The following is an 18,839-nucleotide window of genomic DNA, read 5'->3' on the forward strand; positions in this document are numbered from 1 at the left end:
AAATAACAATGACTCTGTTGTTGTTTAGTCGTGTCCAACCATCCCGTCCTCTGTCGTCCCCTTCTCCCTGTGCCCTCATTCTTTCCCAACATCAGGGTCTTTTCCAGTGAGTCTTCTCTTCTCATGAGGTAGCTAAAGTATTGGAGCCTCAGCTTCAGGATCTGTCCTTCCAACTTTCAGGATCTGACTCTGCTCTTCATTAAAAGCTTTTCTGGGACACACACACACACACACACACACACACACACACACACACACACACACTTGAATCCCATTTGGATAAAATCCAGCATTTATATCCTCATACATCTAGTCTATTTCCAGTCTGATGTAAAATCATGACACACTCTCAGGTTCCTTTCCTGCCAGTCTCTTTCTCTTTATTTATTATGACGGCAAAATTGATGGGCTGTGTGTATTTAACTTTGTAGTTAGCTTGCGCTGCTAACTGTGGAGCTTTGAAGAAGTTTCGTTCCCCGAGGACTCAGAACACAAACATTACCCCAGTTCCTGAATGTAGGCTACTGTGAGTTAGAACCGCACCACATGGAGGAATATCACCTCCGATAATTGCATTGCTGTTTGCGCTGCAAACATGACTCTCTTGCCAGCAATAATAAAAACAAATGAGCTTTAATGACAAAGGCTCCCTGCGTGTTAATTTGGTGCTGCATAATAGTGTGTCTTGTCAGGCGCAGCTGGAGAGATGCAGAGAAGTGCAGGAAGAGGACAATCTCTCTCTCTCTCTCTCTCTCTCTCTCTCTCTCTCTCTCTCTCACACACACACACACACACACACACACACACACACACACACACAATATCTCCCCTGCAGGCATTGATTTTCAAGAATCACAGTGCTGCAGGGGCTGGGGGAGAATTAGAGGCCATTTAGCCTGCCGAACAGAGATGAGATTACTGGTAAGTGGTTGGGTGACTGATGAAATAAGGTGGTCACCCAACTTTGCATGGGAACTCGCTGTGTGACTTTGGGCCAGCCCGTCTCTCTCAGATTACGCTACCTCACCGTGTTGTTGTAAGGATAACATGAGGAAAAGGAGACCTGTGGGTGGCCATCTGCCATGGATGCTTTAGCTGAGATCCCTGCATTGCAGGGGGTTGGACTTAATAATAATAATAATAATAATAATAATAATAATAATAATAATAATAATAACAACAACAATAATAACAATAATAACAATAACAACAATAATAATAATATTTTATTTATACCCCCACCCATCTGGCTGGGTTTCCTCAGCCACTCTGGTACTTGTTTTTCTCTTTGACATCTGATGGGAGGGCGTTCCACAGGGTGGGTCCCACTACCAAGAAGGCCCTCTGCCTGGTTCCCTGTAACTTGGCTTCTCGCAACGGGGGAACCTCCAGAAGGCCCTCGGTGCTGCACCTCAGTGTCTGGGCAGAATGATGGAGGTGGAGACGCTCCTTCAGGTATACTGGACCGAGGCCGTTTAGGGCTTTAATGGTCAGCACCAACACTTTGAATTGTGCTCGGAAACGTACTGGGAGCCAATGTAGTTCTTTCAGGACCGGTGGTATGTGGTCTCTGCGGCCGCTCCCAGTCACCAGTCTAGCTGCTGCATTCTGGATTAGTTGTAGTTTCCGGGTCACCTTCAAAGGTAGCCCCACATAGAGCACATTGCAGTAGTCCAAGCAAGGGATAACTAGAGCATGCACCATTCTGGCGACACAGTCTGCAGGCAGGTAGGGTCTCAGCCTGCGTACCAGATGGAGCTGATAGACAGCTGTCCTGGACACAGAATTGACCTGCGCCTCCATGGACAGCTGTGAGTCCAGAATGACTCCCAGGCTGCACACCTGGTCCTTCAGGGGCACAGTTACCCCATTCAGGACCAGGGAGTCCTCCACACCTGCCCGCCTCCTGTACTTCTGTCTTGTCAGGATTCAACCTCAATCTGTTAGCCGCCATCCATCCTCCAACTGCCTCCAGGCACTCACACAGGACCTTCACCGCCTTCACTGGTTCTGATTTGAAAGAGAGATGACCCCTGGGTCCCCTTTCAGCTATACAATTCCATGATTCTACAATGCTGCGAATGGTGGGCATTTCACTTGATAGGGCTAAAGTCTGGTTGTCCTAATAGACCAGCCTCCATTGCCAGTCCAGTGCCAAAATCTGCCCCCCCCCTGTTTTTCAGAAGTCTTGTTGGAGCAACTGAGCAGTGGTTTTCTTCATAGGAAAGCTATTGGGACCTCTCCACCACCCAATGTCCTGATTGCATGCAGGTCCTTTGCACAGTGAGGTAATTGTGCTTTGGCTTTTTAAAAATGCTTTATTGGTTTTGCAAACTGTACAACAGAAATGATCAATAAAAGTTGTTACCAAAATAAAAATAAACATTCATTCTTTGGTTGGTACTTGTTTTGTATATCATTCTGAAATTCAATTTAACATGACCTCCGATCTTCCCATTGTGTTCTGAGTCAAATTCCTTAAATACACACTTAACTTTATTTTCACCCTATTATTTAACTTAAAGATTTTTCAAGTTGTCCTATTTTCACACAGAAGCTCAATCAAGACCTGCCAATGGATTGATATTTTGACAATGTTCTTTTATATAGACTCTGTATATATTCTACTCTCTGGCTATTTTTTCCTCTGTAATGTCTTGTAGCCTTGCTCATAGTCTTGCTAATTCTGCATATTCTCTTAGTTTGTTTTGCCAGTCTGCTTTGGATGGGATGGTTTCTCCCTTCTAACCTTTTGCAATAAAAATCTGGATTTGGCCTTTCAATACGGACAAACAGGCTCAAAGAACGTCCCTCCTCCAGTCCATTCTCCTTTGCATGAGTGACATGTGCCTAGGGCTTTAATGGGAATCCATACCATAATGGAGCAGCCCTTGATAAACAGGGATAGTGGGGACTCAGCTACATTACTCGAAAAACAGCATTTAAAATGCATTATGAACATGCAACACCATGTGGTGATGTGGAGCACAAAACATTTCTATGTGATTTTACATAGATTTTTTTTATTTTGTTATAACGATTTATTACTTATTCATAGCGGTTTCCCCCCTGTGTGTAGATCCACCCTATGCTGCAATGAGTTGAGAACAAACACTAAGAGGCGTATGCATGTGGGGGTGGATGGGGATATAGGGGGAAATGGATTCAGTTTGTGTTTAAAGGCAAATCTATTTAATCTGCACTTTCTGAACAAATATAAAAACTGAAACCCAGCGATCCTTTGGAATTCGCGCATCTCTGAATTTTGCAATTCACCTCTCCAGCCAAATAATGTGTACCAAAATGAATATAATAGGGTAAAGCGTGCACACAAATGTACATATTAGTGAAAGCAACATACGCTATATTAAGGGAAATTGCTTTGCAACTCTTTGCACATTTGGCACCCCCAAATGTGTATACAGTGGTACCTTGGTTTTCGAATTTAATCTGTTTTGGGAGTCCGTTCGACTCCTGAAACAGTTTGAAAATGAAGGCGTGTCTTCTGATTGGCTGCAGGAGCTTCCTTCACCCAATTGGAAGCCATGGAAGCTGCATCAGATGTTCGCCTTCCAAAAAAAGTTTGCAAACAGGAACACTTACTTCCAGGTTTGCAGCATTCGGGAGCCGATTTGTTCGGGAGCCAAGCCATTCATCTACCAAGGTTCCACTGTATTTGGAGGGATTTGCACTCAAATGCTGACAAATTTTCATGAGTACTGAAACTGATGCAGAAAAGTGAGAAACCAACAGAATCCGAAACTGGCAGATTGAAGCATCCTTAGGCAGGGTTGATGTCAGACAAAAGCCTTCCAGCCTTCCTAGTTCCGTCAACAGTTCTGTGACATTGTTGAAGCTGTAACGTTGTGGGAAATTCTCAGACCTGACTTGTTTTGTTTCTCTCTTCCTGTTTGACTTCAAATGCAGTTACTTCATAGCAGGTTGTTTTTATGATTGGGGCGCAGGGTATATTTTTCTAGCCGATTAAGAAAAAGTGAAAAGAGAGAGAGAGAGAGAGAGAGAGAGAGAGAGAGAGAGAGAGAGAGAGAGAGAGAGAGAGACCTTTGCCCCCATTTGGCTCTCTGCTCCATTTCCCGTTTCAAAGAGAGAGCTGGCAAAATTCACGGCAATATGTAACAGATGCCTTCCTGTCCACCCCCTTCCAATCATTGCTCGTTGATACCTGAAATTCTCAGCCTTTTTTGTGTTTGTGTTCCATGGATGTAACGTAGCAGGGAGTGTTGAAGCCGAAGTAGCCGCTGAACCTTGAAACGGCAGTGGGACCCTCTTCCTTGGAGGAAGAAAGAGAATTTATTTCAGCTGAAAGGGTCGTGTTGTGACCTGGAATAAAAACAACAACACAGGAATTGTCGTGTTTCGGTGCCTGTGGCCGGTCAAAGAGATTTGCCCCCTACTAGGATAATGGATTGCTAAACGTAAGGGCAGTTGTGACTGGCGCCCATTGAGACTGATAGGGTGGAAGGAAGGGAGTCCAACAGAAGGTGGCTCTGCAGCTCCTTTTTCCTGAGTCTTACGAGACCAACACAAAGACCGAGGAAGAGGAGGAGGAGGCTGATAGGGAGTGCCACCCCCCAGTGGCGGAGCTTCATGCTCCGGCACCAGGAGCGGAGAGCAGGCGAGGGCGGGGCTGGCATGCATTCTGGGGTGTGGGGCACCCTTCCTACGCCCCTGCCACCCCCTAGATTGGTTGTAAGTAAGAAGGCAAGCAGGTGGGGTGTGCCTAGATGTTGATGGAGGTTGGTGGATCAGTGTCCCCCCCCCATTTATTTATTTATTTATTACATTTATATACAACCTTTCCTCAAGCTGGTATACACAGTTCAGTCTCATTTAATCCCAAATCTTATTGAGCAGCCTCCACTGCCTCAGACCTCATTGCCACTGGTGAGATTTGAACTTAGTTCATAAATGCTATGAACTAAGTGAATAAGATAGGTTGCATACATACAGATATAAATAATAATAATAATAATAATAATAATAATAATAATAATAATAATAAAAAAATTTATTATTTGTACCCTGCCCATCTGGCTGGGTTTCCCCAGCCACTCTGGACAGTTCCCAACAGAATATTAAAGACACGATATAACACCAAACATTAAAAACTTCCCTAAACAGGGTTGCCTTCAGGTGTCTTCTAAAAGTCAGGTAGTTGTTTATTTCCTAGGCATCTGATGGGAGGGCGTTCCACAGGGCGGGCGCCACCACCGAGAAGGCCCTCTGCCTGGTTCTCTGTAACCTCACTTCTCGGAGGTGGACCTCAGTGTCGGGACTGAACGATGGGGGGTGAAGATGCTCCTTCAGGTATACTGGGCCGAGGCCGTTTAATTTTATTTGTATTTCATCTTCCCACAATTCAAATCATGCGCTTGCGACATGAAAAAAAAAACATAACTGCAACATAACAAAAGTATTCCAAAACAACAAAGCACTAAAACTCCACAACCGAACTGAGCAATTTCTACGTAAATCACAGGATCTAAAATAAAGATACAAAAAGCCAAGAGCAACAATATCAGCACCCTGCCCCAGTACCCCCACACAAACAACCCCCCACAAACAACTAATTCTTAATCTCCTAGAAATGTTTGTGAGACAGCTGTTCTCCTGCCTCCTGAAAATTCTCCCCCACCTTTTGGGGTGTTACCACCTTTTGTTTCCTCTTCTACAAAAATAGCATCACATAATTTTTCTCTGTGCTTTTACCTCCCCTTAGAAGTTGAGGGATGCATAAACGCTCTGTGGTCAATGAAACCCAACAGACTGGATGAGACTGTGAAGTCAAGCTGGTGTTTACTAGATGATGTCACCAGCCAGCCATTTCACCAAAAGAGGGTCTGTGTTTCCTTAATTATGTGCCGAATGATTCTTGGAGGAAGGCAGATGTTTGCATGAATGGGGTGAGTGTGTGTGTGTGTTGTGGGGGGTGGTGAGGAAAAGGTGTGACCTGCCTCCCTGAAGCCTGTGTGTTCCTTTGCAGGACACTGTACCAAATGCATCTATGGAAAAATGGAGGAGAGGCAAGTTTAAAAGACCGAAGGGGAAGGGGGTCATTGTGAAAGGCTTGGCTGAAGTTCAGAAATCAACCACCTGGATAATGAAAATTTAGAACCTGATTCTAACTCCTAAAGGAGCATGTTATGGCTCTGCACAGCTGTGCAAAGTCCTGAAATGGTTAAAAGAGAGACAAAAGATTTCCTGGTTTAAAATCCATCCAGGGACAACAGAGTGCAAGTGACATTGGACCCACGAGGGAAGGGACAGCCCTGCTTTACTTAACCTTGGCCAGACCGTTGTTGTTGTTGTTTAGTCGTTTAGTCGTGTCCGACTCTTCGTGACCCCATGGACCATAGCACGCCAGGCACTCCTGTCTTGCACTGCCTCCCGCAGTTTGGTCAAACTCATGTTCGTAGCTTCGAGAACACTGTCCAACCATCTTGTCCTCTGTCGTCCCCTTCTCCTAGTGCCCTCAATCTTTCCCAACATCAGGGTCTTTTCCAAGGATTCTTCTCTTCTCATGAGGTGGCCAAAGTATTGGAGCCTCAGCTTCACAAGCTGTCCTTCCAGGCCAGACCGTACCTGGAGGAATGTGCCCAGTTCTGGGAGCCACAATTTAAGAAGGATGTTGAGAAGCTGGAACGTAGCAGAAGAGGGCAACCAAGATGATCAAGGGTCTGGAAACCAAGCCTTACGAGAAACAGTTGTGGGAGCTGGGTATGATTAGCCTGAAAAAGAGGAGACTGAGAGGAGATATAATAGCCATCTTCAAATATCTCAAGGGCTGTCACGTTGAAGGTGGAGCAAGCTTGTTTTCTAGGACCTGAACCAATGGCTTCAACAAGAAATGAGGTTCCAAATAAACATCAGGAAGAACTTTCTAATGGTAAGAACTGTTTGATAGTGGAACAGACTCCCTCGGGAGGTGGTGGACTCTCCTTCCTTGGTGGTTTTTAAGCAGGAGTTGGATGGCCATCTATCATGGATGCAATAGCCGAGATCCTTGCATTGCACAGGGCTGGACTAGATGACCCTCAGGGTTCAATCCAATGCTACAGTTCTATGATTCTGTGTTTAAAGAATTGCCAGTGTTCTGAATGTATGCCAGGAAGGGTGAAAACACACACACAGAGAGACACACACATACACACACACACACATACACACTACACAGCCACCTTGAGGAGCCTTGAGACAGGAAATCCCCAGGATCAAAACCACTTCTCTAACCATTGAACAAGACTGCTTCTCGCGTATCAACTTGTCAATACCTTTCTGGGATTGTAATGCCCTGTTCCGAATGCAAGCAGTCTCGCAAGGCAGAATGAAGTCCCAAAGCTTGCAGCACTTTCGACTTTTTAGTTTAGAGAAAACATGACATGATAGAAGTTTATAATATTATGAGTGGAGCAAGTAGACAGAGAAAGGTCCCCCCCTCCAATAACCCTTGAACCCCTGCATATCAAATGAAGCTGCACATTGGAAGAGTCAGGACAGATAAAATAAAATAATGGTTCACACAGTGCGTAGTTAAATTATGGGCAAATTCATGGAGGAGAGGGCTATTAGCCACGATTGCTATGCTCTGTCCCCATGGTTGGAGGAAGTAGTGCTTCTGAATACAGTCATACCTTGGATCCCAAACGCCTTGCAAGTCAAACGTTTTGCCTCCCGAACGCCGCAAACCCAGAAGTGACTTTTCCGGTTTGCGAACTACTTTGGGAAGCCGGAGGTCCGGCAGGGCTTCCGTGGCTTCCGATTGGATGCAGGAGCTTCATTATATCTTCCTGAGTCTTGGTGCAGATCTCCTTCTGCAAAAGGACTTGTTCCAATTACCCAGAATGCTCAGGCCGCTGGCACTCAGTTTTCCTTGCTACACCCAAAGTTTTCTACAGTTGAAAAGCAATGAAAATATTTGGAGGATATGACCTCCTTGAGGTCTGGCTGGGTGGAGGCTGCCTCTCTTTGTAAAACTGCTGTGTTTTTCCAAATGGCCAGGCTGGCCCCTTTAGCAAAATGCGACAGCAGATGAATCATACATTCCAAACAGTAAACACATAAAATTATAGAAGCTGAAGCCTAACGTTGCTTTTATTTGTTTAAGTTGTGAGTATGTGTGTTTTAACTTCTGTTTTTCTTCTCCGGGGTTTAAATACCTTCAAACAGCTTGTGGCAGAAAATAAAAATAAAGGAAAAACAAGGGGAGGGGGGAAATGCTTCTGAAAATTCCTCTCCTCAAATTTGTTTCTCACATTTTAGAGTTCTGATTTATCTGGTTGTTGGCTTGTACTGGAACGGATGCCCAGAAAATACTCAATTCTCCCTTTTTATTTATGGATGTGGTACATATTAACATAGGGATAACTGTAGTTTTTCCCTTAGAGTCACAGTTCCTAGCAACCCTGAACAAACTACAGTGCCCAGAATTCTCTGAGAGAAAGAATGTGTTTTAAAGGTACAGTGCACACACAGAGACTGATATTGAGTCAGACTATTTGCTTACAACTCAGTGCTGTGGGTGGCGTTGTGGGTTAAACCACTGAGCTTAGGGCTTGCTGATCAGAAGGTTGGCGGTTCGAATCCCTGTGACGGGGTGAGCTCCCGTTGCTTGGTCCCAGCTCCTGCCAACCTAGCAGTTCGAAAGCACATCAAAGTGCAAGTAGATAAATAGGAACCGCTATAGCGGGAAGGTAAACGGCGTTTCTGTGTGCTGCTCTGGTTCGCCAGAAATGGCTTTGTCATGCTGGCCACATGAGCTGGAAGCTGTACACTGGCTCCCTCGGCCAATAAAGCGAGATGAGCGCCGTAACCCCAGAGTCGGTCCCGACTGGACCTAATGGTCAGGGGTCCCTTTACCCTTTACCTTACAGTGCTGTTTACCCCAGGAAGAGGGTGTTGCTCCCAGCTTGAGGGCTGGATCCTTCTCTCCCCCACCTCCCACAGACCATGTTTGATAGGTGGATGGGGCAGTACCCAAGTGTCAATCACTTGTCAATCATCTGCTACCGGCCCAGGTTCAAGGTTTTTGTATTGATGTAAAAGTCCTGAACCACTTGGTTTTTAGAAGACATCTGAAGGCAGCCCTGTTTAGGGAGGCTTTTAATGTTTAATTATTTTATTTCATTTTTCTGTTGTAAGCCGCCCAGAGTGGCTGGGGAAACCCAGCCAGATGGGCGGGGTATAAATAAATAATAATAATAATAATAATAATAATAATTAATTCCTCCAGGATAGCCTGAACCCTTCCTCGGGTGGTTTAACAATCAATGTCTCCTCCCAAGGAACTCTGGTAGTTGTAGCTCTCTGAGGGGAGTATCCTATTCCAGATGATGTTTTCAGACTTGAATTGAATGGCCATCACGCTGAACCCAAAAGATTGTCTTTGTCTTTTCCCGTGAAGATGTCGCAAGCTGAAAAGCAATTCCCTTGTGAACCTGCGTTGGCATAGAGGAAAAATTGAGTAGGCAAAGCAAAATACAAGGTGTGACCAGAAAGTTTGGTGAATGGTCACAAAAATCGGACAGCAAGAAATATTCGAACATACAATCAGTATCAAAAATCCACAAAATGCTCACAATGAAGCTGTAACTTAAAAGACAGTGTATGAGTGGTTTAAGCATTTCCCTGAAGGGCAGCAAACCACTGAAGATGACCCTCAGTTTGGCAAACGGTCGACGAGCAGAACAGCGGCAAATGTCGACAGAGTTTGTGAGTTACTGATGTGGGATCGGTGTTTGTCTGTCTGAATGATGGCAGAAGAATTGCATATTCTGCATGAAATCGTTACTGAGGTTACTGAGTTGTCCCACCCTCCATATTCTCCCAAACTGGCCCTACTGGATTTTTCTTTCTTTTTCCAAAACTGAAATCTGCACCGGAAGGGCACAGATTTTCCAACATTTCACAGGTCCAAGCTGCTGTGATGAGGGAACTGAAAGCAGTACAAAAAGAGGACTTCTCCAGAAGTTTCCAACAGTACTATGAACATTGTCAATGGTGCATTGTATCAGCGGGGGCCTACTTTGAAGGCCTGTAAGGTATGTATGTTCGAATATTTCTTGCTGTCCAATTTCTGTCACCATTCACCAAACTGTGTGCAGGCCTGTGTGTTACTTATTAAAAAAAAATTATACCCCACTTTCCACCAAGCCTCAATGCTGCTTATACATACCCCACAAGGGTCGTGGAAAAACCAGGACACCCCAATTTTTCCTGTAAGGGATTGGCAGCTATTTTGGCCGACACGATATTTCGTGATTTTGCCCTGTGATCTGACGCCAAAAAGTGATTTTTTTCATACTCTGATCTCATGGCAACTCAAAGTATGAGTTTTGGGGTACGGGGACGGCACGCCCCCCCCAAGTGTGTCTTTTGGGCTCTGTGATCTCACGTGGGTCACATGACTAGTGTGGGAGCACAGACAGGAAGGTTTTGGGACTCAACATGTTAGAAGCTAAAGGTAAAGGGACCCTTGACTGTTATGTCCAGTCGTGGACAACTCTGGGGTTGCGTGCTCATCCCACTCTATAGGCTGAGGGAGCCAGTGTTCGTCCGCAGGTGCATGGAAATGCCGTTTACCTTCTCGCCAGAGCGGTCCCTATTTATCTACTTTGACATGCTTTCAAATTGCTAGGTTGGCAGGAGCTGGAACCGAGCAACGGGAGCTTACCCCGTTGCGGGGATTCGACCCATCGACCTTCCGATCGGCAAGCCCTAGGCTCTGTTGTTTAGACCAACTCAACATGTTAGAAGGTATGCTTACACAAATGTGCAATTTAAAATGTAGATCAAAACATCGAGGGGTACAGAACATTAGAATAGCATTGGGGGGGGGGGCAAAGGCCTCCTGAAGGGAACTGTTTTAACCTTGTGCCTGAAGCTCAGCAAAGACTGTGTATGCTGTGTGTGTGTGTGTGTCAAGAGTGTTGATGTGGCCATGCTTACCATGCTAGCACATGAGACCTGTAGAGGGTTGTCCAAAGGCAGTGGGCCACTCCTGGAGTAAACCCAATGCCAGATTTGTCCTATTTAAATAAGAACATAAGAAGAACTGCTGGATCAGGCCAATGGCCCATCTTGTCCAGCATCCTGTTCATACTGTGGCCAAACAGAAGCTAGTAGGAAACCTGAAAATAGGACTCGAGCACAAGAGCCCTCTTGCCTCCTGTGGTTTCCAGCAACAGGAAATCAGAAAGCATTGTTGCGTCCAACTGTGTGGAGGCAGAGCATAGCCATTATGGTTAATAGCCATTGGTAGCCCTCTCCTCCTTGAATTTGTCTAAAACTCTTCTAAAGCCATCTAAGTTGGTGTCTCTTACTGCCTCCTGTGGAAGTGAGTTCCACAGTTTAATTATGCACCGAGTTTAACTATTCATGACCCCTTGAGGCGACCAGAAGCACACATACACACAGTATTCCAAATGTGGCTGCACCACAGATTTGTACCAATGGGTTGAAAAGGTACTTTTCTTTGGCTGGATTGTGACCATCAAAAGGATGTCACGCTGCTCTTTTCTACTGCATTAGATCATGTCTTGGCATATAATCAGCCGTTCTGCTCCAGGCTTTGCTCCAACTCAGGAATCAGAAAGTGCCAGATCTTCTGATACAGCAAAGGCCGTGATGCTCCAAATAACTCTTTAGCACTTAGGTATGTGACAGCATTACAGCTGCAATCTGGGGAGAGATGAAGAAATTGGCTACTCTTCACAATATAATTGCGGTGGGAGCTCTCTCCTTTCTGAATAGGATAAAACTTCACCGACACACCTGCTGTTCATACGAGCATCGAGAGAAGAAACCCACTTTCCTTCAAAGTGTCAGGGAGCAAGTGTGAATGAGGATTGTGTAACGCTATATTGGGATGAGGTCGTGATCAGGGAAGGGCTGTAGCTCAGTGGCCAAGCATCTGCTTTGTGCAAATAAGGTCCCCGATTTAATCCCCAGCACAGTGCCAGGTTGCCCCCAAGGTCCCCAAGGGGGCCCAGTGTGCAAAACACACACTTCATCTTGTCGTCTGGAGAAGGCTGAGTTTTCTAGAGGACATCACACACACACACGATGCCTCAGCCCCCAATAAGATTGAGGGGGCCCAACCTGCTTTCAACAAATATGGAGCGGGCTAGAGATGCCTCAGCCCCCTAGAGTTGGCACACCTGATCCATCAGGATACCTGAACTGTTTCAATCCTTCTTGGTCATTATAAGAACTGTAACTTTAAGAACTGGTGCCTGTGATTGCTCCCATCCTCCTCCCTCCCCATCCCTTTTTCCTTGTGTGCCATATCTTTTTTTCCCATTGCAGACCTATATTTAGGGGCTACTGATCTTTGTGAACAACTTCAGGAACCTTTTTTGCTGGTAAATAATGGGTAAAAATGCTTTAAACAGATAAACAACTCCTTATAGGAAGCTTCCTCAAACTCGGCCCTCCAGATGTTTTGAGACTACAATTCATAGCTGCCAACTTCTCCCTTTTTTTAAGGGAAATTCCCTTATGCTGAATAGGCTTCCTCGTGAGAAAAGGGAAAACTTGGCAGCTATGCTACAATTCCCATCATCCCTGACCACTGGTCCTGCTAGCTAGGGATCATGAGGCTACATTTTAAGTATTTTAACCCTGTTTTTAAGTTGTATTTTAACCAATTGTTTTTATACCTGGTGTTAGCCGCCCTGAGCCAGGTCTTGGCCAGGGAGGGCGGGGTATAAATAAAATTATTATTATTATTATTATTATTATTATTATTATTATTATTATTATGAAGCCTGCCTTATAGCATGAGAGTCATTAAAGCACTGATCATTCCTTACCTTGAGTATATCATCAGAAAAAGAAGCTTCTGAATCACACTTTACAAATCTTTGAAGCAAAAGCAAAGATGAAAACTGCCTTGAAAAATCCATCTTTCTGAGAGGACATTTTTTAAAAGGGCGAGTCTATCTTATAAATCAAATTCAGATGAACATTTCTTGCATCGGTCGTTCATTAACTTACCCTCGGAGAACTTTGCTTTTGACTGATGAGAACTTCGTTAGCCCTAATTTGATGTGCCGCCATTTAATTGGCGTTTGTGTAATTAGCTGTAATTCAGCTCACCTCTGGCTTACTTGCATTTGCACAAATGGATGTTGTTAGCAACCTTGGGGATTTTTTTTGCAGATATCTTAAAGGAAACCCCAGTTACAAATGAGGACGGATGCCAATCCTGGTCCTAAACAGAGCTGAACTACTGAAATATATGAACCTAAATTAAATTCAGTGGGTTTACTCTGAGTAGGAGCATCATTGGGCACAACCGTATTGGATTCTCGGGGATTCCCCCCCCCCCCCCGACAATCTATTTACAGAGTTTTCATCCTGATATGCTTGCACAAAGCTTACCTAGGGGTTAGAATATATCCAGTCTTTATTGAGCTTTCTTTCTGATTTGCTTGTGATGTGTGCATTGGCTCTGAGTACCCTGAGGAATGAAATGTTTCAGGTGTTTCACTTAGGTCACCATTTCATGTTCCCGAGCCAGGATGCACTGTTAACAAGGCACCTTGAAGGTGGTTCAGGAATCCCCTAAGATCTTTGAGTCACACTGTGGCCGCAATAAAGTGAAACACAGGTACTCTCTCCCCTTTCGATTGGTTGATTTATTACGGTTCTTGACCAGCACACATAAATATGCAATACATAAAACAATAAAAGAAAAACAGTATAATCTAAAAATAGGCAATAAATATAGGTTTTAACAATTGTTTAAAAGAAAACTGATTAAAAGGAGTGTTACTACTTAGGGAGGTAAAGGTAAAGGGACCCCTGACCATTAGGTCCAGTCGTGACCATAGCTGCCAAGTTTTCGCTTTTCTCGCGAGGAAGCCTATTCAGCATAAGGGAAAATCCCTGTAAAAAAGGGATAACTTGGCAGCTATGGTCGTGACCGACTCTGGGGTTGCGCGCTCATCTCGCATTATTGGCCAAGGGAGCCGGCGTATAGCTTCCAGGTCATGTGGCCAGCATGACAAAGCCGCTTCTGGTGAACCAGAGCAGCACACGGAAACGCCGTTTACCTTCCCGCTGTAGCGGTTCGTATTTATCTACTTGCATTTTGACGTGCTTTCGAACTGCTAGGTTGGCAGGAGCTGGGACCGAGCAACGGGAGCTCACCCCGTTACAGGGATTCGAACCGCCGACCTTCTGATCAGCAAGCCCTAGGCTCAGTGGTTTAACCACAGCGCCACCTGGGTCCCAACTTAGGGAGGTAGACTACAGCAATTAATAACACTGGGTCCTCTTTAGCTAGTCCTGAAGATGTTCTGAAGATATTTGGACACTGCTAATTAGATAGGGACCCAGGTGGCGCTGTGGTTAAACCACTGAGCCTAGGGCTTGCTGATCAGAAGGTCGGCGGTGTAAATCCCTGTGACGGGGTGAGCTCCCGTTGCTTGGTCCCAGCTCCTGCCAACCCAGCAGTTCGAAAGCACATCAAAATGCAAGTAGATAAATAGGAACCGCTACAGCGGGAAGGTAAACGGCGTTTCCATGTGCTGCTCTGGTTTGCCAGAAGCGGCTTTCTCATGCTGGCCACATGACCTGGAAGCTATACGCTGGCTCCCTCGGCCGATAATGTGAGATGAGCGCGCAACCCCAGAGTCGGTCACGACTGGACCTAATGGTCAGGGGCCCCTTTACATTTACCTTAATTAGATTAGACCGAATTTTTATGACTCTAGCACAGAATTTGGCTACCTTCGCTGACACATTAGGGTTAGCGTCGGAAAGAAGCCACTCTATATAGAAATTATCCGAGCGTCCAGGTAGCTCTGCCAGTATAGTGTGGATAAGCTTGCCTCGCACCTCCTCGTAGAAGCAGCATCGCAGAAGTATATGGCCGATAGATTCCATTTCTCCTGATCCGCACAGGCAGCATCTCTCACATAAAGGGATCCGTTTGTACTTCCCTTGGAGAACTGCTGAAGGCATTATGCGGTTACGGGCCAAAGTGAATGCTCTTCTATGAGAGGCTATTTCCAGGTGGAATAAATATCTGGCTGGGCGGGCCAAGTATCTCTCCCCTTTTCTTTTCCAAGGAAGGAAACCAAACTGACAGGAGGAACACTCAGAGCCCAAGAGGGGAGCGAGTGGAGATCTCAACAGAGCCCATCCGATCACACTGGTTTGTGGAAGGGATTTCGAAGTGAGCAAACACCCTTGAGCTCCATGTTTTGCTGGTGAGAGCAGGAGAGAAACGGCAGAGGGAGACCGTTGGAGGTGCTTTTTGACAAGAAAGAAAATGAAGTTTCATTTTCAGCTCACCTTTATCCTATAGGCTGAAAGGTGAGGTATGAATAGAGCATATAAATAAATCTCGATATTGGTAGTAATATAAATAACCCTTCTGTCTCAGTTTTAAGAGTGGAGAATTGGTAAGCAAACCCCTGGCTAGGGATGGATGAGAAATTCAACCCAGTACACGTTCAAAGAAAAAACCCCATCAAATTAGCATTTCCCAAAATAATATGTAAACCCAAAAAACAGCCATCTTAAAAAGTTGCAGTTATCCAAGTTTTGTGATGTCATTCCCCAAACAGTGTTTACAAAAATGCATTGTATTAGGGAGAAGTGCTTTTAAAATGTATACATTAGTCAAAACTGCATATAAAATGTGTTTTATTGTAATTATCAGAACAGTTTTTAATAGATCTTTATATATGAATATAGTTTTGATTTTAGCAATGTTTAATTGTTTTTAATGATCCCCACCTACACTTTGAGCTGTTCTTATTTTTATTTGTAAGTTGCCTTGAGACCCGTCAGGGAAAAAGATGGGGCGTAAATAAATATATGATAACTATAATGATGGTAGTAATTTATCAAGAGAAATTTGCACTAAAATGTTGGTGAATTTTCTGTGAAATGTGGAGAACTGCATTTTAATTTTAATTTTAGAAAAATGAGACTGAGGGAACCCAAATGGATAGACCCTTTCATCCCTAAGCATTGCTTTCCTGAAACTGACTAAAGTGTGGAAAGGAAGACAGATTGTCCATTTTAGAAGACTTCATTTGAAGGACTGAGGTTCATATACAAGTGACTAGACCAATGTACCCCAACCTGGTGGAGTCTGTTAGGAGTCATCCTACACACGAGTAGGACCTTGGTAAAGACACATGCCCGACTGACATGTTCTCTCCCTCCTGGTCGATCGGAGCTTCAAAAGCTTCCTCCAGCCTGAACATCACAGCGACTGATGCCAAGAAGCATTAGCACACTTACGGAACAGCAGAGTTTTCACACTTTGTGTAACAGACCTCAGCAACTCAGCATTTGGGCTAAACTACGTTTATTTACATATCATACACTTGGAGCACTGCAACATGGCTCCCTCTCTCTCTAGCGTCAGACAGCAAAGAGAGAAAGAACGAAGGACAATAGTCCCACCAAACATCCTGTCTCCGTCACTTCCCACTCTGTGGAATGAAAACATATACTGTCATGTGATAGACAACAATCCCATGAACTGCAGACACGGGGAATGAATCTTCAACAATTTTCTGCAAAATGTGGAGAACTGCATTTTTTATTTTTATTTTTAGAAAAATGAGACTGATGGGACCCAAATGGATAGATCCCTAAGCACTGCTTTCCTGAAACTGACTAAAGTGCGGAAAGGAAGACAGATTGTCCATTTTAGAAGACTTCATTTGAAGGACTGAGTTTCATATATACAAGTGACTAGGCCAATGTACCCCAACCTGGTGGAATCTAGATGTATTATTTAGGACTACATTAGCCCCAGCCATCATGACCGATGATTTGAGATGATGGGAGGTGTTTTCCACTGACATCTTGAAGGATTCATGACATCCATCATCGACATGGAGTCTATGATAGTCTATGACTAGCTATTCCAAGTGCAGAGACACCTGTGAATGCAAGTTGCTGGTTCCCCAGCAATGTGGGGCTTCATGGGTCCAGACCCATTTGGCTGACAGGGGTGTATGGGGTGTTAGGCTAGGGGTAGTACCTCTGGTGGTGAATACATTGTATTCCTTCTGGTGTCCACCTTTGGTCCCCCACCCTGCACTCAGCTCTCACCTGTGGCTCCTAGAAGCTCTCAACATGCAACGGAGAAATGGCTTCGACTGGCTGGCTAAACCAGGTGAGGGTAGCTGATGGGTCTCAAACCCTCAGTGAGTTAGGGACTGCCCCTGCATGAGAAGACAAGCTCTGGCGGATTGATCAGATGTGTCACTGTCCGGTCGGCGGGCAATTGAAGCCCTGACTGAGGACGTCAGGACCAGAGGCAAGATGGTGATGTAGAAGCAGGAACAGGTGCAGGGCGGAGGGTCCAGCAGCAGGCAGTCGCAGGGTCCAGGAGCAAGGCGGAGGCGAAGGTCTGGGAGTCAAGGAGCAAGGCGGAGGCGAAAGTCTGGGACTCAAGGAGCAAGGCGGAGGCAAGACGAAGGTCCAAGGGTTGAGGAGCAAGGCGTCGGCAAGGCGAAGGTCCAAGGGTCGAGGAGCAAGGTGAAGGATCAAGGAACAGGAGGCCAGATGCAACAAGACAGGGATAGTGTTGCTGTGGCAAAGAGCTGAAGGGAGATGCTGAGCTTTTACCCCTCCCAGCTCCTGCCACCAGGTGCAGTGAGGTATCAAGTGGCCTCACCTGAGTGACCACTCCTTGCCTCTCCAGCACAAGCTGAGGTCTTCACCTGAGTGGCCACTCCTTGCTTCTCCAGCACAAGCTGAGGCAGGCCCCAGTCCTGCAAAGCACTACAGGCCCCAGAGCCTGACTCCTGCCCATACTCCTGACAAGATGAGACCAAGGGTGAATCCAATGGTCAAGAAGGCGGTTTCTGCACATGCTATGGAAGGATGTGAGGGTCAGGTCGGGCTTCTCAACTTGGGAAGGTAGCCCATCTAAGAGAAGGAAAACTCTAATCCCAATCCTCTCCTGCCTTGCGGGATATCTTTGGGAGAAGAAAACGCTAAGGAGTAAACCCTACACAAATCTGTAGTAGAGTCCATAATACAGTTGGATGGAATCTTGTACCCTTCCTTCTGACAACTCCTGCAGCCAGGCTGGTGCCAAACTTACTGCTCTTTCTTTTGGATCACACAAATGAGGCCAAGAGGGGAATCTTGTCATCTGGGCAGCCCAGGACATCCATCCATTATGCCCAGGCTTGTGCCCTGGAAAGGAGGCAGCAGTAAGGAGTTATTGGTCTCTGCAGCCACAGCAGGTGCTGTGATTCTCCAGCAGTTCAACTTCACTTCCAGAGGTACACTCCATTGTCTCCTGAGACTGATGGGTGCCAACAACGATTTGGCTGGCCATTGCTGGAAATAATATACTAGGCTTGAATGACCTTTACTGTGATCCAGAGGGACCCTGCTTATGACGAGACAAGAGAACTGGCATCCGAGAGGATGATGTAATTCTTAGGCTGAAGGAACAGCCGGCATTTTAAGTTTCAATTACAGTCACAATTTGACAAAGACAAAGTAATAGCCCTTTTCCTCGGGGGCAGTGATTTATATCAATTTGGCCTAACCTTCATGCATTTCCTTTATTGGTTCCAACAAACTGCCAAGATCCAGTTCAATAAGGCCCGTTGAAGTCTGATGCCCCGCTGGTGAGGAAAGAGGGAAGAAAAAGGTGGAAGACCCCATGAGCCGAGCACGTTGACAGATGAACTGAGGGGAAGCAGGCTCTTTGGGTGAAGCTAGAAAGTTCCCATTTTGACTCATCAGCTTCAAAATCTCTGGGATTGGACCAAACCGCTGCTTCTTCCTGCAAGCCAAGTTAGTTAGAGCTTTTCCTGAACTCAATA

At 45.4% G+C, this 18,839-nt stretch overlaps 1 long non-coding RNA gene across 1 annotated transcript; it reads right to left on the bottom strand.

The window, feature by feature from the left end:
- Positions 1–2,298: 2,298 nt before the first annotated feature.
- LOC148684482 (uncharacterized) lies at positions 2,299–7,878 on the bottom strand. Its single transcript, XR_015946011.1, has 3 exons — positions 7,653–7,878; positions 6,604–6,749; positions 2,299–4,341 (listed from the first exon to the last, which is right to left on the bottom strand). It is a non-coding gene; the product is annotated as an uncharacterized LOC148684482 (long non-coding RNA).
- Positions 7,879–18,839: the final 10,961 nt, after the last annotated feature.

This window comes from Zootoca vivipara, chromosome 10 (genome assembly GCF_965207765.1).
Source record: "Zootoca vivipara chromosome 10, rZooViv2.hap1.1, whole genome shotgun sequence".
Lineage (NCBI taxonomy): Eukaryota > Metazoa > Chordata > Lepidosauria > Squamata > Lacertidae > Zootoca > Zootoca vivipara.